The sequence below is a fragment of the Heloderma suspectum genome, chromosome 2 (genome assembly GCF_057233095.1).
Source record: "Heloderma suspectum isolate Gila_16-S chromosome 2, 16-S_ref, whole genome shotgun sequence".
NCBI lineage: Eukaryota > Metazoa > Chordata > Lepidosauria > Squamata > Helodermatidae > Heloderma > Heloderma suspectum.
In genome coordinates, this window is record NC_139459.1 from 395306466 (window position 1) to 395330822 (window position 24357).

Here is a 24357-nt window from a genome sequence, read left to right on the forward strand (position 1 = left end):
TAAGGCCGAGTCCAGCCCCCTGCTCAATGCAGGAGTCCAAGTCAGAGCATCTCTGACAGGTGGCTGTCCAGCCTCGTCTTGAATGCCTCCAGGACATTTTTCCTAATGTTCAGCCGGAATCTGGCTTCCTGTAACTTGAGCCCATTATTCCGTGTCCTGCACTCTGGGACGATCAAGAAGAGATCCTGGCCTTCCTCTCTGTGACAGCCTTTCAAGTACTTGAAGAGTGCTATCATGTCTCCCCTCAGTCTTCTCTTCTCAAGGCTAAACATGCCCAGTTCCTTCAGTCTCTCCTCATAGGGCTTTGTTTCCAGTCCCCTGATCATCTTTGTTGCCCTCCTCTGAACCCTCCCCAGTTTGTCTGCATCCTTCTTAAAGTGCGGTGCCCAGAACTGGACACAGTATTCCAGATGAGGCCTAACCAGTGCTGAGTAGAGGGGAACTAGTCCTTCCCGGGATTTGGAAGCAATGCTTCTATGAATGCAGACCAAAAGAGCATTTGCCTTTTTTGCAGCCACATCACATGGTTGGCTCATATTCAGCTTGTGATCGACAACAATTCCAAGATCCTTCTCGCTTGTAGTGTTGTTGAGCCACGTATCCCCCATCTTGTAACTCTGCATTGGGTTTCTTTTTCCTAGGCGCAGACTGGCAGCGTAAATTTTGTTTTGTGTGGACTGTCAGTGATGTAACGTGACACCTTTTGAGTAATAAATTTAAGTTTCAGCAAGAGTTTGTGGTCACGTGGTCTATGGAAGCAATGGAACAAGGGGGTTTTGATGTGCCTCTTCAGATGGACCCGCCAACAGCCCCCGTGGCCAATTCCCCCTCCCCAAGTGTGGCAGCTACCTTGCGGTGGGATTAGCAGAAGCACCCCCATGTGAACCCATTGCACGGTGGCTGACTGTAAACCCGGGCAGTGACTGGCCCAAAGTCACTCGGTGAGCTTCATTGCCATTTTTTCTCTTGTCTTCACTGCTTCAAGATCTGTTCTGGATATGGAACGGTATATGAAATTGTAAATAAATAAATAATAAATAATGGCAGAGTGGGGACCAGAACCCATATCTCCCAGGTCCCAGTCCAGCGCTCTAACCACTCTACAACATTGGCTCTTGCTATACTCTGCTGGCTCTTTGAAGCAAGCTTAGTGGCCGGTAAAAAAAAAAACACTTTGAAAATTGTTAATTTACAGTACAAGAGTGGGCAGGGTAGGCACACCAGCAGGGACCAAGAAACGTGTCTGTTAACATGCTGGTGGCCATGGGCATCCAACTGCCTACTAATGTTATAAGGTATGTTATAAGGTAAGTGCCTGCCCGCACTTTAAGATCAGAAAGAGAGATGCTTCTCATTTGCCCACCCGTGACAGCAGTCAGGTAGGTGATCGCACGGGAGAGGGCCTTCTCTGCAGTGGCACCACACCTTTGGAACAAGCAGCCATCGGAGGTCCGCCATGCTCCATCATTGCAGACTTTTAAGAAGGCCTTGAAAACCTATTATTCTACCTTGGCCTTCTTGTGATATGACTGCTATTGTTGCTGCTACTGCTGTTAACATTGTTGCTGCTTTTATTGTTGGCTTTTATGTTTTTTATCACTTTTAATATTTTAACTGTTTTCATGTATTTTATTGCTGTGAGCCACCTTGGGAGGGCTTCTGCCCTGAAAGGTGGCCAAGAAATATTATAAATAAATAAATAAGTCATTTTTTTATCTCCCATATTGGCCATGGATGAACTGACGCTGGGAGAGAGGCCACCAAATGTGTTCCTGGCAGGGGCAAAATTCAAAATGGGGACTTCCATAGTCCCTGTGCTTCACCAACTTTTGCGCATGCATAGGAATGGGCAGTAAAGATCCAGTCCTGATGTCTATGGACCCAATGGGTTTCCCGCAATCCATAGTACCCAACTGGCTGATCACCCTTAGCCTTCAGAATTCTACCTGAGTCTTTGTAAGTAAACAGATCCACCCACAGGCACACAATGAAATGTTGCAGTCCATCTCCAACACACCCCGAATCTGCACTGCAGCGCTTGCTCATGTTCTACGGATACTGAAGCACCGTGTTGTGTCCAACACGACAGGGCTGTTGTTTACGGCTGGGTAAAGCTACAGTTCTGTCTTGCTTCTGGGCTGGAAGGAGCAGGCATCTCACCCAGCTCAACACCTGGGGAGGAGGATGAGAGTCACCCTCTGAGATCCAAACAGTGATTCCTGGAGAGGGTCTTTGCCGAGGAATTTTGCTCTTGCCAAGGGATTTTATGAGATGAGAATTTAGTATTTTGCAAAGTTCTAGACCACTGGGGAACTGCTCCTGTTCAATTTACAAAGAAGAACAGGCCACCAAGGAAATGGAGGTTCCCTGAATCCTGGTATCGACCACAGATGTTCTTTTTCATACAGGATTCTGAGATCAGGTGTGTCTTTTTATATTTTACTTCAAGATCTCAAGCAATCTTTACATGATCATAAGATCTGATACAAAAGCAGAGACCCCAGAAAATGCAAAGTTGTTTTAAAAAGCAAATCACCTTTCAAAAATATTTTAAAGAATTCTTTGAGGAGCGTGCCTTTCTTAAAAATGAGTAAAATGTCTTATCACAGGACATTTCTGAGTTGTTTTCTTTCTCATGTGCCACTGACGTGATGTTGAACAAAGAAAGGAACACGAGCTCAGCAGTCAAAGCATATTATGCAGGTTGGTGCGACAGCCTTTCGAGATACTTAAATAAAACTCCAAAGACTTCTGAGCTAAATATTCATCAGAAGGGTATTAAGAGTGCATACAGCTCTTGCGACACAAAGGAACTGCTCTGAGTTCATCTCTGAGGCTGCATTTTTTTTAGAATCCACTGCGCACAACTAGTTTTCAGAGCGCAGTGTTCAAAGTTCCTGTTGTACGTTTTCATTGCCTGTGTTTCCCCAGCCGCCACTCAGGTTGCTTTAGGGTGTCCTAAAATCAGGATGCCTGTCCGTCTCTGAACTCGGAGGCACACAGGCATCCCTTGCAGGGCAGGAGGAATGCGGAGGCCATCATGATCCCTGACAGCCATCTGTCAGGGATGCTTTGACTTAGATTCCTGCATCGAGCAGGGGGCTGGGCTCAATGGTCTCATAGGCCCCTTCCAACCCTACTGCTCTGTGATTCTATGACCTCTGCGCTCCTCCCACTCGGCATTTTGGCTAAATGGGCTTTTTCACCTATCTAGCTGGGGCGCATCAGAGCAGGAGAGGAGGAGGCCTGAGGATATGTCATCAGCCGGCCTCCCCGGTCCCTTCACCCCCCCTCCGTGCCCACAGAAACGCCCCCTTTCCCTCTTCTCCAAGGTTGCTTTTGCGAGCTCGGAGCGGCAGCTGGTGTGCCTGTGAGGGGGAGGGACGGGGAGCTTGGATTCCCGAGTTTGAGGTCAAAGCACTGAATCCGACCTCGGATCCAGGAATCCAAAATCTCCTATGGCCCCTGGACTCTGTCTAGGGATCATAAGATTGCTCCCTTAGTTATTTCTCTGTCAATCTACGTAGTTGTTATTGGTTGCCAGGGGGGGTACTTGTAACATGGTATGGTAGCTTCTGTAGCATGATAGCTTTTTCACCTGTGTAGCTGGGGTGTGTCGGAGTGCGGGGGAAAGAGGCTGGGGCGGCCTCAGCTCCTTGGACTCCTGGCTCTGACAATGGAGCGCCATCTCCTGCCTCGGATCGAGGGATCCGAAAAATCCTATGACCCCCAGACTCTGTCTAGGGGTGATAGGACTGCTCCTTCCATCAGTTATTTCTCCATCACTCTATGTGGGTGGTATTTGTTGCCAGGTGGGTACTTGTAACATGTTGCACAACAGCTTTAGTTGCACAGATTCCAAGCATGACTTCTAATAAACAGACAGATTTGGGACTGCAGTCCCTCTCTCTGCCACTGACAGCCACCCAGCTCCACGGTAGTGGTGAATCTGGAACCAGCCACAGTGTCAGGGGTGCCTCTGAGCATAGGCAGTGGCAGAGTAGCTCAGATTCTGAAGAGGAACCGCAAAACATGGAAGAGGAACTTTCCCAGACTCTTCCAGACCAGGAGAGGCAGACTCCTCAGGTTTCAATAGTCCCGCTGGACGGAGAGGGCCTCTCTTCGCACACCCCTGTGAGAGATAGCAAACAGGGAGAGGTGGGGCTTGGAGAGCCTGAATTCTTAGATGCCAGGCGCAGACGCAGAGCCAAGAGAGAGATGGCGGGGCCAGAGCTTAGGCAATCTGCCCAATTGGCCCGGCTGGAACAGCTACGCATAGAGACCTCACGAGATAGAGGGAGATCTCCCCCACCCCTCTACGCATCTCTACGCTATCACTCACAGGGGTGTGTGAAGAGAGGCCCTCTCCATCCAGCTGGACTATTGAAACCTGTGGAGTCTGTCTCTCCCCATCTGGAAGGGTCTGGGAAAGTTCCTCCCCCATGTTTTGTGGTTTCTCTTCGGAATCTGAGCTACTCAGCCACTGCCTATGCTCAGAGGCAACCCTGACACACAGAAAACACAGAAAGCTCGGCACACCATCTTAACTGACAAGTTTTGTTTTGTTTATTGAGTGCTTGAATCTTTTAAAATAAAGGGCTGCGCTCCATTTAATGCGCTCCATTCTTCCCACATTCCAGACATTGCTCGGGTTTACAGATCCTTCACGAGGCGTGTTCTTGGATGCAGTATCATGCATTTGCAGTCATGGATGCTCTTTCCGCACTCTTGAGCATTGATAACGCTGCTCCCCAAGGTGAATTCTTTGATGTCTTCTACGGCGCATGCTGAGAGTGAAGCTCATTTCGTACTCTAAGCATTTATAGAGCTTCTCCACTGTGTGGATTCTTGGACGGGTTTTTAGAGAGGTGGGGGGAGCTACAAGATGTAGGTCTCCTGGAGGGACCACAAATGGGCTGGGGGCAGTGTCTCTTTCTCCTCCACACACAAAATGTTCCTCCCTGCGTTTTGCTGCCTCTCTTCTGGGGCTGGGCTTCCCTCCCCCTGGGCATTTCCCCCAACTCCCATAATTCGTGGAACCATGGGCAGTGTCAAAACAGAGCCACCTGGGCATAGGCTCCAGATCTTTTGAGTGGTGCCCAATTGCTATCATCATCCTGTTTTCCTCCTCTGAGCTCAGTAGCCTTCCAGTTACTAGGAGACCTTAGGACTCAGTCCCTGAGTAGACTAATAGGAAGTGTAGCATGGAGGCACCAGCCTTTTAAACTAGAGGGGCGACTGCCACCTTTCCTTCCAGTCTGCTCATTCCTTTCTCTCTCCCCCTACTTTTCTACATGTCCGCTGCTGGGAGCTTGCTTGCAATCCAGTTCTGAAGTGGGAGAGGGAAGGGCAGGAAGAGCTCCCTATGAAATACCGGCATCTGATTTTACTGTCCCATGCTGGAATGTTCTGCGGATGCTCGGTGGGTTCTGCACAGCAAACAATTTAATTAACCTCCATAAATTCCTTTCCCACCCTCCACTTTAATTTCTGCCATAAAGCTGCAGGCAGCAGATTATTCTAAAAAAAGAAAAAGGCTTAGGGCTATCATAATCCAGGAAGTGCTGGGGCTTTTAAAGAGTTCTTACAGTTTTCAAAAGGAAGAAAAAGACCTCAGCGCCCCCGCCCCCCCAACCGCATCAAGTTAATTTCAGTATGTGCAACCCTCACATGCCCTCCAAAATTCCTCCGTAGTGTTACTCCTTTAAGTAACACTTTAGGCAAACAAGAGGATTTGTTTTTCTCCTCCTCAACCAGGTCTCTGAGAAAAGTGGGTCCACGTGGTTGCAGGGGAAGGAATCTGGGGCTGTTCTGTTTGTCAGTTGCCATTATCCAGACATAGGAAGGGTTGTAGCTCAGTGGTGGAGCGCACGCTTGGCATGTAGAAGGTCCCAGGTTCAATCCCCGGTATCTCCAGATAGGGCTAGGAAAGAATCTGGCCTGAAGCCCTAGGGTCTAGAGCCTTTGCTGCCAGTCAGTGTTCACAATACTTGGCTAGACAGACCAAGGGCCTTACTCAGTATAAGGCATGTGCCGGTGGACAGAAAGCTTTAATAAAAACAGGAGTTCACTTTGCGGGGTGGGGTGGAAGGGAGATATACAATCCTATGTATAAACAGAGTGCCTTTCTTTCAGTTGTACAAAACTGCATTTCCATTCTAACCAAATAATAGCATGATGATCAGCACAATGAGCTAGCCAAGATTCCTGTGGAGAAATCTTGGTTACAGATGCTCATTTTATAGTGTGTGTGTGTGTGTGTGTGTGTGTCTATATCTATAATCCCTTTCTAAAACAAAATGGCACCTACTCCCTATCAGGGGACTGGAAACAAAGCCCTAGGAGGAGAGACTGAAAGAACTGGGCATGTTTAGCCTTGAGAAGTCTGAGGGGAGACAGGATAGCGCTTTTCAAGTCCTTGAAAGATTGTCACGGGGAGGACGGCCAGGATCTCTTCTCGATCATCCCAGAGTGCAGGACATGGAGGAATGGGCTGAAGTGACAGGAAGCCAGATTCCGGCTGAAAATCAGGAAAAACATCCTATTAGAGCAGTACGATGGAACCAATGACCTCAGGAGGTGGTGGGCTCTTCCACACTGGAGGCATTCAAGATGAGGCTGGACAGCCATCTGTCAGGGCTGCTCTGACTTGGATTCCTGCATTGAGCAGGGGGTTGGACTCGATGTTCTTATAGGCCTCTTCCAACCCTACTATTGTATGATCCAAAAAATACCTGTCTGGTACTGCTCCCAAGTGAAAAGAAAGCCCAAAAGAGACAGTGACAATTCTAGCTCTTGGGGATGAATATAAAATTCTGACCCATTCCAAAAATTCTGCAGGGAAGCCAAAATTACTCAATGTGGCAAACATACATTTCCAATGAATTTTGTCATTTCAGTACTTATATTTCTACACCGCCCAACAGCCGAAGCTCTCGGGGTGGTTCACAGAAATGTCAAAGGCCTTTTCAGCAGCTAAAGAAACAGTGGCAGCCTGGTGTGTTCCATCAGGGAACCCATGGCCGCTAACACCCCCTGGTGCAAAATAGTGACTGAAGATGATATCGCCATCTTCAAGGACACAGACACATTTAAATTAAAATATGATTTGTTAAAGGAGCAATCTTATGGCCCCTAGGCAGAGTCGGTGGGGTGTGGGGAATAGGATTGTTCAGATTCCCAGGGAATCCGTGCTCCTTTGTCCCTCCCAGCTGACATGGAGAGAACTGCTCCCGCAGAAGAGGGAAAGGGGGCAGTTCTGTGAGCAGGGAGGGGAGAAGCCCAGGGTAGCCAGCTTATGAAAATCCTCTGGCCGCCCCAGCCCCCTTCCCCCAAATCCTGCACAGCCCCAGCTAGATGGGTGAAATCGCAGGGCGAGCCCCAGGCGCCACTTTCATACGCATGCCAAGTAATGATGTTGGTTTGGGTAAATTCTGAAATTTTCCAGAGAATGTTCCTATGCAAATTAATGTTGCCTTGGGCAGTTTGCATGGGACATTTTTCAATCCGCACTGGAAAATTTTATGAAGCCCTAGAACAGCCTTCCCCAACCTGGTGCCCTCCAGATATTTGGGACTACAGCTCCCAGCATTCCTGACTCTTGGGCATGCTGGCTAGGGCTGATGGGAGTTGAAGTCCAACACATTTTGAAGGCACTAGTTTGACAGCTGATGGGAGTTGAAATCCAACACATTTCAAGGACACTAGATTGGCAGCTGATGGGAGTTGAAGTCCAACACGTTTCAAGGGCACTAGGTTGACAGCTGATGGGAGCTGAAGTCCAACACGTTTCAAGGGCACTAGGTTGATGGCTGATGGGAGTTGAAGTCCAACACGTTTCGAGGGCACTAGGTTGACGGCTGATGGGAGTTGAAGTCCAACACGTTTCGAGGACACTAGGTTGATGGCTGATGGGAGTTGAAGTCCAACACGTTTCGAGGGCACTAGGTTGACAGCTGATGGGAGATGAAGTCCAACACGTTTCGAGGGCACTAGGTTGACGGCTGATGGGAGTTGAAGTCCAACACGTTTCAAGGGCACTAGGTTGGTGAAGGCTGCCTTAGTGATATAAAGGAAGATGCAATCCTATGGGGATAGTTGGCCACCTCCGAACTTGGAGGCGACCAACTATCCAATGTTGGGTGGGCAGAGCGTGGGAGGGATCTTCTGCTCCGCACTCCAGCCACCCTGCATTTGTGGCTAGACGGCCAATTTCAGCTGTCTCGCTGGAGCAGGCCACAGCGGCTCGGGGCAGAAGGGGAGGCCGGATGGCACATAGGAAGTGTCGTACCAGCGCTTCCGCCACCCCTGCCCTCAGGAATTCATTTTCCCCCTGCCCTCTGCTGCTCTTCCGAGCACGGAGCTGGGGACAAACTGCACATCCTACAAGGTGGTGAGGGAGGTGGTTTTCTGGAACAGACTTTGTAGCACTGGCTCCGAGGTTGGTTCCCAAGAAGCAAAAAATCCTACGGCCAACTAGCCACTGTCCAGCTGCCATAGGATTGCCTCCTCAATGTGTTTATTTTACTTGTATGTGGTAAACTAAAAAAAGAGAGTACCTCATGTTACTTTTTTGTCCCAACACGCCACAAGCATTTGACCTGAAGTGTTCGAGGGGGAAAATCAAAGCACACGTCATTCGATCGAAATGTTGCACGGTGTAGAAATTTTATTAGAATACTTGTAAAAATTTGAAGACAATTATAATGTACTACCCCCAACAATACCCCTCCTTCAGTGGGTCCACTTCCCACCATTGTCACCAGCTTCTATTGCTCCTTACCCACCTTCTCATCATTACTACCACTCCATCTGCTCACCGTCTCCATTGTCTGGGCCAGAGTGAAAGGCAGGTGGATAAGCAGGTTGCAACGGCGAACCTGCTTGTTCACAACCCCAGGGGGCATTTATCAACTTCTCCCCTGTGTGAATTCTTTGATGTGTTTTGAGGTTTGTGCTGAGCGTGAAGCCCTTTCCACACTCTAAGCATTCATAGGGCTTTTCCCCTGTGTGGATTATTTGATGGGATTTAAGGTGTGAGCTCCAATGGAAACTCCTCCCACACTCTAGGCATTTATAGGGCTTCTCGCCGGTGTGGATTCTTTCATGCAGCTTCAGGTTTCTGCTGTTGCGTAAAATCTTTCCACACTCAGAGCATTTGTATGGCTCTTCCCCTGTGTGAATCCTTTGATGGATTTTAAGGACTCTGCTTTCTCTGAAGCTCATTCCGCACTCAAAGCATTTATAGGGCGTCTCCCCTGTGTGGATTCTTTGATGGGATTTAAGGTTTGAGCTCCAATTGAAAGTCTTCCCACACTCCAGGCATTTATATAGATTCTCGCCCGTGTGAATTCTTTCGTGCATCTCAAGGGTTTTGCTGTTCACTAAAGACTTTCCGCACACAGAACATTTATACGGCTCCTCCCCTGTGTGAATTCGCTGATGTGATTTAAGGCTTCTGGAACAACGATATCTCTTCCCACACTCTAAGCACTCATAGGGCTTCTCCCCTCTGTGAAGTCTTTGATGAAAGGTAAGGTCTGAGCTGGAACTGAACTGATTTTCACACTCCAAGGATTGAAATGTTTTCCGTTTTGTGTGAATTCTTTCACATTCAATAACGTGTATTTCCTCAGTGAAACACTTTCCACAACCAGAGCATTTCCACAGTTTCTCCCCATTATGAATATTATTTTTGTTTGCTTCGAAAGGTTCTCCTGGTATGGGATATTCGTGGTAATCAGCCCCTTCAAATGAACTGGATGTGTTTCCTGAATTCTCCTCATCTTCCGTTTTTATCCTCTGGTGGACGTCATATTTATTGCTCTCCTTCCTATCAGCTGAAAGAAGAAAAAGAGAACAAACCCAATGAGTTGCTATTTTGATTATCAGAATCACGGGGAGGAATAATCCTCCCAAATATATTAAACAGGCTCTGATAATTGACAGAACTGACAACCAGAGCTGGACACAGGGTTTTTATTTTATTTATTATAATATTTACAGGCGGCCTTTTAGGACATAGTGGTATGGTTTGCACATCACACAGCAGCAGTTTTTTTAACAGAAAAATCAGGTAACCGTGAGCAAGCCAATGTACTAGCGCGTGTAGCGCGATTGCTTTTACTTGGCTCCTGGCAGCAACAGCAGCAAGAACAAACCCTGGGTTATCAGTGTGGCTAGTCGGGGGAGAGGCGAGCCAGGGAGTTCCGGGTTTGGATGTTGCATGAACCAAGCTGGGGATCAACCAAGTGGAAAAAGCCAGAACACATATATTAGCAAGGTGGTGTGACTGCTGTGATCTGCAAACCCTCCTTACCAGGCGGCTCACAATACGGAAAAGATAAGACAGAGTAAATTCATAATAAAACAAGTCAGCGGCTCAACACTGATTTTATAATGTAGGTGTGGTTAAAAAAAAAAATCAATAACCAAACTGAGCAAGATTGTTTAGCAAGCCAGAATGGTCGATGGGGAGAGATCCAAAGGAATCAACAGGGTTGAACGTCCTCATATGAGCTCCCGGCATGTGTCGTCCACCAGGGCGACCAAGGCTCTTCCCATCAGAAACCCAAGAGGGTATCTGCGATCCAAATAGTCAGTCTCCTCCAAGATCACCTGGTGCTGAGCGGGCACTATCCTTTCCCATGCCTCAGCTCAAAAAGGCAGGTAAGAGATTGGGATATAAATAACACAACTTCTTGGGTCCAGACTTGGTTTGCTTATGAAAGGCTGCACCATGGAATCCTTTAAAATAGGGGGATCATGCTCTCTGTCAAAGTGGAATTAATCACCTCTGAAACCCCTAACCACAACCTGGATGCTTTTATTAGTCAAGAAGGGCATAGATCCAGAGAAATGGCGGAAGGCCTCATCCCTCCAAGCAATTCACATCCTCAGGTTGCATCACCCAAACTTTGGCCCAAAAAGACAGGTCAGACAACTCCTTGGGTCCAGGCTTCTGAACACACCCTACTCTGCTCTAGTGACCCTTCACCAAGGAGACCACATACCATTTTGAATAGCTCCACCTGTCTCATTTATTAAAGCCTTGAGGTCACTAGTACCCACAGAGGTGTGTTTGATGATGAAAGGAAAGGCTTTCTCCTGTGTTGCTCCCAAACTCTGGAACATGCTCCTTCAAGAACTACGACTGACTGGCTCCCAGTCACTACGCTTTTAAAAAGGAAATGAAGGTACATCTTTTCAATTAAGGCTTCTAAATTACGTAGTTGTTTTAATGTTTTACTGTTCTTAAAAGTTTTGCTTCATTATTCTTTAAGCGTTTATTATTTTATGTTAAAAATAAAGAGTACTTCAGAGAGGGGACGTGATGTAACCCCTACAAGAAAGCAATGCAGAAGTAGAGCCCTTCCCCCAAACATGAGAATTTATTTAATAAGCAAAGCAAATCTAGGAAAGATTCCCATTCCTTTGATACATCTGGACAGGGTATGACCCAGAATGCTCCAACACACCGTAACGGAGGTCTAAAAACATACGGAGGTCTAAAATCATACTTTGAGACCAAAAACAATGGAGAAAGTGTGGATCACCTTGGAGAAGAAGAGCCAAATATGGCACCCACAGCGGAAAAAGAAGCGGGGAACAACAACCAGTGTCTCTGAAATATCAAACCAAATAGCTACGCTGAAAAGCAACCTGATGCTAGAGTGGAAAAACTCATTCAAGCCACTCGAGGAGAACATGGAGGAGTTCTTAAAAGCAGTGCAGGATGCCTCAAGAAAGCAAGCGAAGCCCTCGAATCAGCACTCATTGCCAAGCAGAAATAGGAGCCCTTAAAGATCTCATACTTCCTTACACAAACACATATTTGACTTGGGGAACCACAATTGAAGGCAGAATCTCCGGGTAAGAGGACAATGAGACACAACAGAGGTCTACAAAACTATGTATGGTGTGGAGAATGTGAATAGGGAGGCACTTTTCTCTCTCTCTCAAAATACTAGAACCCGGGGTCATCCCTTGAAGCTCACTGGTGGGAGATTCAGGACAGATCAATGGAAGGACTTCTTCACACAGCGCGCAGTTAAACTACGGAATTCACTTCCACAGGATGTAGTGATGGCCACCAGATTGGATGGCTTTAAAAGGGGGATGGACAAATACCTAGAGGAAAAGGCTATCAATGGCTACTACCCCAACCACTGAGGCTGAAGAAGCTGAGGTTGATCGGTTCTATGAAGACCTACAACACCTTCTAGAACTAACACCAAAAAAAGATGTCCTCTTCATCCTAGGGGATTGGAATGCTAAAGTAGGAAGTCAAGAAATCACCGGGATAACAGGCAGGCATGGCCTTGGTGTACAAAATGAAGCAGGACAAAGGCTAATAGAGTTTTGCCAAGAGAACACGCTGATCATCACAAACACTCTTTTCCAACAGCCCAAGAGGCGACTCTACACATGGACATCACCAGATGGTCAATATCGAAATCAGATTGATTATATACTTTGCAGCCAAAGATGGAGAAGCTCCATATAGTCAGTAAAAACAAGACCTGGAGCTGACTGTTGCTCAGATCATGAGCTTCTTCTTGCAAAATTTCAGCTTAAATTGAAGAACGTAGGGAAAACCACTAAACCGTTCAGGTATGACCTCAATCATATCCCTTAAGAATATACAGTGGAGGTGAGGAATGGATTTAAGGGATTAGACCTGATAGAGTGCCAGAGGAACTATGGACGGAGTTCCGTAACATTGTTCAGGAGGCAGCAACTCAATCCATCCCAAAGAAAAAGAAATGCAAGAAAACTAAGTGGCTGCCTGATGAGGCTTTACAAGTAGCTGAGGAAAGAAGGGAAGCGAAAAGCAAGGGAGAAAGGGGAAGATATACCCAACTGAATGCAGAGTTCCAGAGAATAGCAAGGAGAGGCAAGAAGGCCTTCTTAAATGAACAATGCAAAGAAATCGAGGAAAACAACAGAATGGGAAAGACTAGAGATCTTTTCAAGAAAATCGGAGATCTCAAGGGAACGTTTTGTGCAAAGACGGGCATGATAAAGGACAAAGAAGGCAGGGACCTAACAGAAGCAGATGAGATTCAGAAGAGATGGAAAGAATACACAGAAGAACTATACAGGAAAGATCTGTACGTCCCTGATAGCCATGATAGTGCGGTCATTGAACTTGAGCCGGACATCCTCGAGAGTGAAGTCAAGTGGGCCTTAGGAAGCATTACTAACAACAAAGCTAGCGGAGATGACAGTATTCCAGCTGAGCTATTTAAGATCCTAAAAGATGATGCTGTTAAAGTGCTTCACTCAATATGCCAACAGATTTGGAACACTCAACAGTGGCCACAAGACTGGAAAAGGTCAGTTTATGTTCCAATTCCAAAGAAGGGCAACGCCAAAGAGTGTTCAAACTACCGCACAATTGCGCTTATTTCACATACCAGCAAGGTGATGCTCAAAATCCTACAAGCTAGGCTTCAGCAGCATGTGAACCGAGAACTACCGGAAGTACAAATGGGGATTTGAAGAGACAGAGGAACTAGAGATCAAATCGCCAACATTCGCTGGATCATGGAGAAAGCAAGAGAATTCCAGAAAAACGTCTATTTCTACTTCATTGACTACGCTAAATCCTTTGATTGTGTGGATCACAACAAACTGTGGCAAATTCTGAAAGTGATGGGAGTACCAGACCACCTTACCTGTCTCCTGAGAAACCTGTACGAGGGTCAAGAAGCAACAGTAAGAACCGGACATGGAACAACCGATTGGTTCCAAACTGGGAAAGGAGTACGACAAGGCTGTATATTGTCGCCCTGCTTATTTAATTTATATGCAGAGTACATCATGAGAAACGCCGGGTTGGATGAATCACAGGTCGGAATTAAGATTGCCGGGAGAGTTATCAACAACCTCAGATACACAGACGATACCACCCTAATGGCAGAAAGCAAAGAGGATCTCAAGAGCCTCTTGTTGAGGGTGGAAGTGGAGAGTGCAAAAGCTGGTTTGAAACTCAACATTAAAAAAACTAAGATCATGGCATCTGGCCCCATCACTTCCTGGCATATAGAAGGGGAAGAAATGGAAGCAGTGACAGATTTTATCTTCTTGGGCTCCAAGATCACCGCAGACGGTGCCTGTAGCCATGAAATTAAAAGACGCTTGCTCCTTGGGAGGAAAGCTATGGCAAACCTAGGCAGCATAGTAAGAAGCGGAGACATCCCCTTGCTGACAAAGGTCCGTCTAATCAAAGCTATGGTTTTCCCAGTAGTAATGTATGGCTGTGAGAGCTGGACTATAAGGAAGGCTGAGCGCCGAAGAATTGATGCTTTCGAACTGTGGTGCTGGAGAAGACTCTTACGAGTCCCCTGGACTGCAAGGAGGTCAAATCAGTCAATCCTAAAGGAAATCAACCCTGACTGCTCATTGGAAGGACAGATACTGAAGCTGAAGCTCAAATATTTTGGCCACCTAATGCGAAGAGAAAAGTCACTGGAAAAGACCCTGATGCTGGGAAAGATTGGAGGCAAAAGGAGAAGGGGACGGCAGAGGATGAGATGGCTAGATAGCATCACCGATGCAATGAATATGAACTTGAGCACACTCTGGGAGAGAGCGGAGGACAGGAAGGCCTGGCGTGCTATGGTCCACAGGGTCACGAAGAGTCGGACACAACTTAACAACAACAACAAGTCTTGATTGCTATGTGTTCCCTCTAGGACCAGAGGCAGATTGCTATGTGCTCCCTCCAGGACCAGAGGCAGTGAGCCTATCTACACCAGTTGCTGGGGAACATGGGTGGGAAGGTGATGTTGCACTCATGCCCTGTTTGTGGGATCCTGGTTGACAGCTGGTGGGTCGCTGTGTACACAGAATGCTGGAATAGATGGACCCTTGGCCTGATCCAGCATGGCTCTTCTTATGTTCTTAGACATTATGATAAAATTTGTTAACAGCTCCCTCAAATACAAACCACTGCAGACTGCAAGAAAGAAAGGTACTAGAGATGTAACATTTTTGGACATTTTGAGGCCATGGGGGGGGGGGATCTGTTTTTTTCAGGGGAAAACAGAAATTTGGGCAAACAGAAAAATCAGCAATACTTATTTTTTTTAATGCCCTTCACAGATCCAAACTCACTTTGTTGCTTTAAGACAGCCTTCCTCAAGCTGGTGCCCTCCAGATATTTTGGACTTCGGTTCCCATCAGCCTCAAGGAGAATGGCTAATGGTCAGGAATGCTGGGCACTGTAGTCCAAAACATCTGAAGTTATGTATAACTGTGTTTGCTCTTAAAATTATTGTTAGATTTTAAAAATTTTAACAGTAAACTCAGTTATGAAATTTGTAATTATTGTCTGAATGAACTATATTTTTACATTTAGTATACCAAACATGATGATTTTATGAGCAAACCCAAGATATACATAACATATTCTAGGTTCGTCTGACCAGAGGGTGGTCCCTGAAAGATCTGAATCGTCCTGGAAGCCAGAAGGAGCAGGAAGAACTGGAGGCAGAGGAAGACTAGTGGACAGCATCTGTTCCTATTTGTAAGGGAGTTTAGGGAAATTCCTAAATCTGTTCCTGTTTGTGGGGTGGAGCTCAGGTTCATTTGACCTGAAGGAAAAGCTATTGGGATTTTATTTAGCCAGGAAAGACTCAGTTTAGGAATGGTAAGTAATTATATTAAAAATCCTTTAAGCAATTTCAACCTATGATTTGAAGACTGACATTTTATTCACTTTTGTAAATAATTTCTGTTAATGAACATCTCATTTTTTGTTCATTTTGAAAAGCTGTCTCTAGTGGTAGTGTCAATCCCATGCCTACGCCATAGGAACCAGGCTACTGAGTTTCTTTTCAGTTAGAGAGGTATAATAACAATAACAACAACAACAATAATGATATAACATTTCTATACCGCCCAATAGCCAGAGCTCTCTGGGCAGTTTACAAGGATTAAAAACATTAAAAACACAGTATACAGAGATTAAAAACCATTTACATAAAAGACACATGAACAGACAATATACACAAAAGAAACATATATCTAAAACAACTTCAAACAAACAATCTCAAAAACAAACAACCATAACCATAAGACATTCCAGGATCGACTCAAACTTATCATATGCTGCCAAATGCGTGGGAGAAGAGAAAGGTCTTAACCTGGCACTAAAAAGATAACAATGTTGGCGCCAGGTGGGCCTCATCGGGGAGATCATTTCAATCTCATAATTGGGGGGCCACCACCGAGAAGGCCCTCACCCTTGTTACCATCTTCCGAGCTTCCCTCGGAGTAGGCAGCCAGAGGAGGACCTTAGACGTTGAGTGTAGTGTACGGGTAGGTTTGTGTCGGGAGAGGCACTCCGTCAGGTATTGTGGTCCCAAGTCGTGTAAGGCTTCATAGATTAAAACCTAAATTCCAACGGCAGCAGTTAAAAGGTTTTATAGCTGAGGCAGCATTCCCAAGTGGTGAGGTCTAACTGAGAACTTGATTAGAAACTGTGGCAGTGAGTTCTATAGACCCAAGCCTCAAAATCAATTAACCCCCCCCCGCCACACACACACACACGTGGGATAACCCACATGCTGTTCAGTCATATCTGATGACAGTAGCTGGATAACCTACAGTGTTTTTTTCACATGTGGGTTTAGATTAGACCTACATTAATTGACAGCTACAGCATCTACACAAAACAAGCCCAGAAACAGAGGACTCTATAAAACAAAACCCAAACTGTCAAGACTGCACATTTACTGTCAAGAATGCATAACGTTGACTCTACCAACATGTTGGGAAACTGAGCATAAATATCTATTAGTAAAATATACTTTAGATGCATTTGAATAAGGAATGGAAAAAATAACTATGTTGGGAATCTTACAGACAGGATTTTTTTAAAAAAACAAGCATTTCTCCCCATGGCTTGATTTCTAGACATTTTACATCTTTAGTCCTTATATAAAAGTGTTCTTATTACATAGTTTTTAGAAATCGTTTTGGGAGGAGTAAAACCTGGGTGACAATATATAAACACCTTGTCTTAAATTCTAAAAGAAAATATTTCATAATCCAAAGTTGTTCAATTTTTCAGAAAAAAACAAAAATGGTCCGTGGAAAAAATCGTTTTTCCTAATTTTTCTGGGGTTTTTCCAGGCCTTCACATCTCTAAAGGAACTACACAATACAAGGGCAATACACTCCAGCTATATCCAAACTTAGCTTTTGAAACGCTACAGAAAAAACACACACTATACATTCTTCACCATCCCGCTTCGCAATGCAGGAATTCCCAATCGCTGGGGCTTTCCCATGAAAATTCTGGTCACTCTACAATTCCAGAAGCAAAACGAGTGCTACAAATTCTAAATCACCAGCCAGATCCATCCTATCCAACAATTGAGGAAGAGGATAGGGCCGTTAGACCTAACCTCATAAGACAATGGATGGACAAAGGTACAAAACTATATAGGAAAAAAGACCAACCCTGAACACGTTGATGGTCCAGCCGAACAGACATACCTAGGTCCTTCAACTTCAAATGGCACCCGAGAAGACATTTATTTATTTATTTAATTTCTATACCACCCAATAGCCGAAGCTCTCTGGGCGGTTCACAAAAATTAAAACCAAACAGCACACAATAAAACATTTAGGAAGACATTGCTTCCTAAACACAGATTTAACATTTCATGGGAGAGAAGTATGAGAAATGCATTTCAAAAAGGAAAGCGATAATCTTTTAAGTTCAACATGGATAGGAAAGAATTTCACAGACTTCGAAAGCCAGAGGAATGGCCATTTTGGTAGCAGGGAATTTTGATATGCAAATTCAAGATCTAGAAACATAAGACTTGACTATAGGATTCATATATGCTACAAATTCAAATCAAATTTCTGACGTACAGCTTTAACCAATCAAGACTACAAAATATTTACATCCATCTTAACTGAAAGATGAAGCAAGCCAGCTCCAACATCTATCAACCCAAACCAGACTGGGTTTATTCAAGGGCAGAACATAGTAAACCCTATCTGCAAAGTTCTCAGCGTAATACATCTTTCTGAAAAAAGAAGCCATCAAAGCAATCAATGGATGTGAACAAAGCTTTTGATGTGTTCCTGTTCAAACTCCTTAAAAAATTAAACAGTGGAATCCCCTTTGTAAATACTATATCGAGACTATATGTTTAATAATAAGACAATTATCAGAATTAATAACTATAATTCAAACTCAATAAGAATATAAGAAAGAGCTATGCTGGATCAGTCCAAGGTGCATCTAGTCCAGCATTCTGTTCACACAGTGGCCAACCAGCTGCCCGCAGGAAACCCATATGTTATGTTAATAAACATTACCAAGGTACCAAGAAAGAACGCTGTCACCACTTTTATTCGCGCATTATATTGAACTGCAAGCACAACAACAAGGAAATTCATGGAATATATAAAACTGAAACAGACCATTAAATCTTCTTATTTACAGATTATTTAATTTCAACCCTTACAAAATCAAAATTATCTGTCTTAAGAGACATTGAAGAATTTAGTAAATTTGGGGAGGTTGCAAGATTTAAGTATAAACATTAAAAAAAAAATCAGAACTTTTGGCTCTTAATTTATGTAAAGAAATAAAACCGGACATTAGTAAATCCATAGGAATCAAAACCTGTTAAAATCAACCAATTCTATGAATCCACTGAAACTCAGCTTTCCTCCCCTAGTTAAATACACTAAATTAACTCTTAGAAATTGGACCAAACTACATTTATCATGGCTAGGAAGAGTAGCAGCTATAAAAACGATTCTATGACCAAAATATTTAGACCTCTTTCAAGTCCTTCCGATCCCACCTTCAGAAGATAAATTAAAACTTGGCAGAAAATGTTAAACAAATACGTACTCAATGGTAAGAAACCTAGAATCATTAAATTCTCACTATAAGCTACCTGCTAGAGGGTATACACTTGCCAAATTTAAGAATTTATTATGAAATGTACCAGCTTAAACAACTGATTAGCTTGAACCACCAAAATAATCCAAACTTGTGGGTGTTCATGAAGGGTGATGACTGGAGTAAAACTCCGATTCAAGGCCTTCCATCCTTAATACAAAGCATATCACTGGATAAAAGTATCCAACACCCTTTCTTGAATCTTACTCTGAAAATTGGGAAAAAATGGAATAAAAAGCTAAGCCCATTGAGGTCTCCGCTTACTCCCCCCCCGCTTTTTTTTAACACCCCCATTATTTGCCAGCGCTGACAAAGAACAATACTTCAAGAGCTGGGAATCATGTGAATTATATAGATTCAGAGATCTCTATAATAATACACAACCAAGAACTGGGCCTCAAAGAAAAATGTCCTGACTATAGAGCAATACGACAATGGAACCAATGACCTAGGGAAGTGGTGGGCTCTCCCACCCTGGAGGCATTCAAGATGAGGCTGGACAGCCATCTGTCAGGGATGCTCTGACTTGGATTCCTGCATTCAGCAGGGAGTTGGACTCGATGGTCTTATAGGTCCCTTCCAACCCTACTATTCTATGATTCTATGGTCAACCAGTTTGGCAATATACATTATTCTTGGTTCCAACTGTACCAAATTCTGCATTTCACCTCTACTGTTATGGTAAAGTCTCAAGAGATTGGAACGTTAACCTAATTTGAAAAGTTCATAATCAAAGTGGAATCTGACACCAAGGGACATACCGCACAGATAAAGTACTTGATTATAGAAACCATGGGAACTGTTACTGGAATGAAAGCTAGCTGGAAGGCAGATCTCAAAGAAAAAAATATGAAGGGATACAGAACCCTATATGGTCCAAAAAACCTTTAAGGTCAATCTCGGCTAGAATACTTCTAAATAATTTTCTTGGAATCTACAGATGGGCATCTACCTCCTCTATTACTGAGTAACATTTATACCAGAGTAAACCCAAAGTGTTGGCATAATTGTACTGGAGCTGGATCTTTTTATCCTCTACAGTGGAAATGAGACATAATCCAGAAATATTGGCAAATGTGAAAAAAATAAAAATAAAATCCCACTTGCAGCTCAATCCCAAAAAGGCCCTGCTTTCCCTGCTTATGGGAGGACATAAAGATACCCCATATAAAGAAGCAGTACTGATGGTCACTGCTTGATGAGTAATTGCAAACTGGAAGAATGACCAACTAATAACCGTAGATCTGTGGTATGGCTGCCTGTGGACAGCCATCCTAGCTGAAAGACCCACCAGCCAAAGTACTTACAGGACAACAGGGCACAGACACTATTTTCAATTCTTGATTCTGTTTCCTAGAGTACGTATTTTTATTTTATTTATTTCATTTCTATACCTCCCAATAGCTGAAGCTCTCTGGGCGGTTCACAAACATTAAAACCACAGAGCACAGCATAAAACAATATAAAATATGAAAGCTTAAAACCACAATAGAACAGTACAACCAGAATAAAACCTAGCAGCAATGCAGAGATTTAAAATACACATTTAAAACACCAGAGATAAAAGACTAGGAAGCTAAAATGCTGGGAGAATAAAAAGGTCTTCACCTGGCGCCGGAAGGAGAACAACGTAGGCGCCAGGCGAACCACTCTAGGGAGGTCGTTCCACAGCTGGGGGGCCACAGCAGAAAAGGCCCTCTTCCTGGTAGCCACCTGCCTCACTTCCTTTGGTGGGGGCTCCCGGAGAAGGGCCCATAAGGATAATCTTAGGGTCTGGGCAGGCACATAGGAGAGGAGGCGATCCTTCAGATAACCTTCAGATGTAAGAAGGAGCAGTCTGCTACTAGAACTTATTTGCTGCTTTTAAACCTTGTTTTTAATTCATACTAAAAAGGCAGTCACAGGTAAAGTGCCATGCCAGTGGCATATGTCTTGGCCGCTTCATAGGGATGGGGAGCCCTACCTTGGAAGGAGATCCTATTTTTCTCCAAAGTCAAACCAACATCCAAGTTCATATTGGCTATAAGAAGGCCAACAGGTAAGGGCGGGTAGAGACTCAACAATCCTGCCAGCTCAGCAGAAGGATGTGAATGTTCTACCTATAATTTAAGGCTTTATGTACAGCACCTTGTGAGCTTTATCTGGAACAGAACATCCTAGGAATGGATGTTGCCCTCAGTGACATCCTCACAATGCACTGATACAAAGAAAAGCTGCAATTCCCCCTTCCAGGATCTGTCAACAAGGCAGAGAGAAAGGCTTACCCAGAGGGGTCCCATTCCTTACCCAGAGAAGCCAGATTCCCATAATTCTCCTCCATGACATCCCTATGCAGAGTCCTCTGGCCTAGATCCAGCAGAGCCCATTCCTCCTCCTCTGTGAAATGCACAGCCACCTCCTCAAAGGTCACTGGATCCTGAAAGAAGAAGAAGGAATGGTTTTCTCCTTACACGTAATGTAGCAGTCCAAAAAGCCAATAAATGTGAGGTGGTTGGAGGTTAATTTGCAGGATCCAGAGCTTCAGGAGTGACTTTCAAAGCCTTCCTAGCAGCCACCGTGGACAGAAGCAAAGGGAAAGGGGGAGATTTGTCCAGGCCGAGAAAGATGTGCAGGGGACAGAGGCAACCAGGCCTCTCTTACCTGCTCTGGCTGCAGAGAAGCTGTCTCCACTCCACCACAAAGCAAAGGAGGCCTAGAAGGAACCCCCAGCGTTATTTCACTCTGTTCGAATATTGTTCCATTTCCTGCGAGGAACACAAAAAGGGTGGGAAAACATTTTTTTTAATTTCATAAGGATTTTGCATTTTAGTTCCTTGAGCGGAATCGATCTTTTTCAACTGCGTTTGGATATAATTCAAAGTGCTGGTTATCGTTTTTATAACGTCGAATCTATTGAAACACAACTCCTTTTCGGAACACGTTAGAGAGGAGAGCCGCCTCCCCATGTTGACATCCGCCCCACTAATCCTCACCCAGGAAGCTGGGACCTCCATCAACCTCCTGCAAGGTCCACTTGAACAGCGGCCTCTGTGTGGTGTCCGAGGGGGGCTTCTCTGCCTCAGGGACATCCGTGGCTGCTTTGGCTAATATTCCCTGCACCTGGAAAAGGAACGAGGAGCCAGGCAGTGAAGGGGGAAAAGGGATTAGGAAAGGAAACAGTGGGGTCAGGGAAAGGCCTCGGGCAGGGTTCGCCAATCTATTTGCATTCAGGTCCCCTTCTAAGGTTATTCTACTTACTAAGCCCTGAAGCCGTGCCTTTGGCAGGTGGGCGAATAAGGATTTGGGCCAAAAATGTATCACTAGCATGAGAAGAACACTAGAAAAGTTCGTCCGAAACTCCCTCCTAAAACCAACTGGGAGGAGAGAAAGATGCTCCCAGAAGTGCCCTGACACCCAGCTTCCACTATAATTCTGTTCCGCTGGTGGAAGAAGGATCCCCTCCTTCCCTGGAACTGCACGAATCCCTTCGACTGTCTGAAATGCTCTCACCTGCTCTTTGTCCTCTGCCTGGCTGAGGAGGAAACCTTCTGCCAGGGCCACCGCCTGGGAACTGGTCTCCGCTCCACACTCCCTGACCCAGCTCTCCATCTCCGGGGGAAGGACAGTCAGGAACTGCTCCAGGATCACCAGGTCCAGCATCTGAGCTTTTGTGCATCTTTCTGGCTTCAGCCACCGACGGCAAAGGTGGTGGAGTCGGCTGCAGGCCTCTCGGGGCCCCTCGGCCTCCCGGTAGCAGAACCCCCTGAAGCGCCGACGCTCCACATCTGAGCTGGCGCTGCTCCCAGCCAGGTTCTCCTGCGCTCCTCTTTCCCAGAGCTCCGCACTGCTCCCTTCCTGGATGATTCGGGGGCCTTTTCCTTCCCCAGGGCTGCTGAAGTCTTGCTGTTCCATCTTCACCCTCTTCTCCATCTCCGCTGCCAAAAGGGTTCGAAGGATCTCCTTCCTTTGTCGCCAATTTCCTCCTTGAGGCAAGGACTGCCTGCATTTTATGTGTTTGGAACATGTATTACAAAGCCTACAAGCCTCTCTGTGTGAATATATATATATATATATATATATATACACAACATCCACTGACAAAAAGCACATTCCGGCTAAGAAAGGCAGGTTAACACCACTCGGAGGGGCCCTAGAGACACAGGGAGTCCAAGATGCTCAGACCCAAACCTTAATCTGGCCCAGTTTATTGCGCCAACCCCACAACTCCCCCTCCCCACCGCGGCAGTGTCTGCTCCCCCCCCCAGCCCCTCTAGCACATCCCTTCTCCAACCCGACCAGCCGATGGAGCATCTCTAGCCCTGCACCAGCCCCCACAAGTCCCCTCGACGCCCCCCCCGCCCCGCTCCCCCCCGCTTCCCCCCCCCAAAGCCCACCAGCAGATCCCTCCTAGTGTGCCAATATTCCACACGCTGAACTAGTTTGAAACCGGTTTCAGTGCCTCCAGAGTCACAGGGCCTGGGTTCTGCAGCCTTTTCTTCTCTCCCAGGAAGGGGCTGCGGAGACTTCCTGGCTTCGGGGCGCGGCGAGATGGGGGTCTCCTGGAGGGGCCCTAAACGGGCCATTCGCGGGGGGCGCTCTCCCCCTTTCTGCAAAACGTGCCCCCTGCCCTTGCTGCCTGTCCTCCCCGCGGCTAGGCCTCCCCCCCCCGGGGGCACGTTGCTCCTAATCCCACCATCCCGGGGACCCCAACGCGCTTTGCACTCACCAGCCCCCGCTTCTCTTTTTCGGGGGCGGGCGCGGCGCGGCGGGTCGCTGGACTTCGCCCCCCAGGTCCGGCCCGAGCCGCGCCGGCCTGGCCGCTCAGCCGCTGCCTTGCACGGGAGGAGGGGCTGCGGATCGCAGCCACGGGGAGAGGGAGGGGCAGGAAGCGGCGGGCGGAGGCGCCCCTCCCCGAAAGCTCTGCCCGGGCAGCGGCGCGCCCTCCCTCGCCCTCGGGCAGCGCGGTCCCGGGGGCCCGATGTCTGGCCCCGCCAGGGCCTCTTGCAGAAACGTGGGTCGAGCCCTGCAAGGCGGGGCGCGCGGGGGGCTTTTCTCTGGGCTGCCTGCTTCGTGCAAGCCCTGCCGCGGCTTCCTCCTCGCGCAGGGAACGGGGGGGGGGGGGACACACCACCGCCTGCCTGCCTGCCTGGAGGTACAAAGGGATGTGAAGAGGAGGAGGGACTTCCTCTCCCCCCCCCTTGCATTGCGTTCCATGGGGAAGCTGGGAAGGGTCTGATGAATGCAAAGGGGCGCGGGGTGGGTGGGGGAGAGACGCTTCTTTTTGCAAAGAAGCGGTGGGGTGGGGGGGCAGCAGAAGCTGCACCGCCAGTGAAGGGGGCTGGGAGATGTTTGCATGCAGACTCCCTCCCCAGCGTTTCCTCCAGCGCAAAGAGAGCGGAGCAACACATCATGGCAAAAAATCATGGCATCGCAGGATA

The 24357-nt window shown here is 46.4% G+C and overlaps 1 pseudogene across 1 annotated transcript in view; it reads right to left on the minus strand.

Annotated features, from left to right (window-relative positions):
* The window catches only part of LOC146356520 (uncharacterized), a 46165-nt pseudogene extending 22205 nt beyond the window's left edge, over positions 1 to 23960 (minus strand). The window contains exons 1-6 of the transcript XR_014787125.1: positions 23646 to 23960; positions 22430 to 22919; positions 21913 to 22039; positions 21581 to 21684; positions 21227 to 21356; positions 8804 to 9839 (exon numbers count right to left, since the gene is read on the minus strand). The product of XR_014787125.1 is annotated as an uncharacterized LOC146356520 (transcript). The remainder of the gene's footprint in view (positions 1 to 8803; positions 9840 to 21226; positions 21357 to 21580; positions 21685 to 21912; positions 22040 to 22429; positions 22920 to 23645) is intronic.
* Between the last annotated feature and the right edge of the window lie 397 nt (positions 23961 to 24357).